General features: G+C 43.6%; 1 non-coding gene across 1 annotated transcript; it reads left to right on the forward strand.

Moving 5' to 3' along the window:
• Positions 1-411: 411 nt before the first annotated feature.
• On the forward strand, positions 412-517 carry LOC130464673 (small nucleolar RNA R71). Its single transcript, XR_008925035.1, has one exon. It is a non-coding gene; the product is annotated as a small nucleolar RNA R71 (small nucleolar RNA).
• Positions 518-1,372: the final 855 nt, after the last annotated feature.

Here is a 1,372-nt window from a genome sequence, read left to right on the forward strand (position 1 = left end):
GCATTCACTTGCTCCAATTGCGTAGTATCCTGTAAACTAAAAGAGCACTCATGACCAAAGTGACCTTGGATGCCACATACTTCGCAGTAAGAAGTTGTCACTGGAGCTACACTAGACATAGCATTGATACTCATTGGGGGTGTACTAGACTGAGGAGCCTTCAAAGAATCGATCTTCAGGTTCAAGGCTGCCACTTGTGAGGACAATAGAGCATAAGCATCGACATCCAATTTTCCCTTCTTAGATGCGGATCGGGTGGTGCTGTAATGGTTGGCAGCTAAATTGGCAAGAAAATCATAACCTGCATCCACTTCTTTGTCAAGAAAAACACCCCCAGCAGCAGAATCAACCGTGTTCTTTGTTTCATCTTGCAAACCATGGTAGAAAATCTGAACCAAGAACCATTTTTCAATGTTGTGATGCGGACACGACCGCTGCAAAGCCTTGAATCTATCCCAGGCTTCTCGAAGTGATTCACCAGGTTCTTGAGTGAATGTAGTCAGCTTATGCCTTATTTCAGCAGTCTTGGTGGGTGGAAAGAATTCTTCTAGAAAGGCCTGTGAAATAGCACTCCACTCTGTCTCCTTGACATCATTCAACCATGTCAGAGCCCTAACACGAAGGCTAAAACCAAACAACATGACTTTCAATTGGTCTTGAGTGACCCCTTGATGCTTGATAGTACCACACAGTTGGTTGAACCTCTGCAAATGGTTGGTGGGTTCCTCAGATGGATGGCCACCATATTGACTTTGTGAGACCATGGAGATTAGAGCGGGCTTGATCTCAAAGTTGACTGCATCAATAGTTGGCATTGTGAGCCCAGTCGGAACACTATTCGAGGAAGAAACCCCATATGATTTCAGGGATTTAGACATCGTGTGACTCGGTGGAGTCTGTGAGTCTTGGGACCCTGACTGCTTCTTCTTTTTCTGTTGCTTTTTTAGTTGAGAAGGGTCTTTCCGAGAACGGGATCGGGAGGAACCAAGGTACCCGTTCTGGCAGACCTGGGCATAAACAACAACGAAAGAAAACGCAGTGAGATTTGCCTCAATTGGAACTCTCAGTTCCAATGAGACAATGGAAACAGTTCAAATAATCAAACTAAAACTAATAAAATCTAGCCGTCTCCCCGGCAACGGCGCCAAAAACTTGATGAGTTAAAAAGTGATACCGCAAGTGCACGGTGTCTGTTGTTAGCAGATACTTAGCAAATACGGGTCGATCCCACAGGGAGACAAGTTCTATTAGTTTTTGCCCAATTATACGAACTATTTCAATAACGAAAGTTGAGTTTGAGTATTAACTACTAAAGCTAAAGCAATAATAAAAATGCGTAATTTATCATTGAATTAAAGGTCTAGGGCGTCTG

The sequence above is a fragment of the Spinacia oleracea genome, chromosome 6, assembly GCF_020520425.1.
Source record: "Spinacia oleracea cultivar Varoflay chromosome 6, BTI_SOV_V1, whole genome shotgun sequence".
Taxonomy (NCBI): domain Eukaryota; kingdom Viridiplantae; phylum Streptophyta; class Magnoliopsida; order Caryophyllales; family Amaranthaceae; genus Spinacia; species Spinacia oleracea.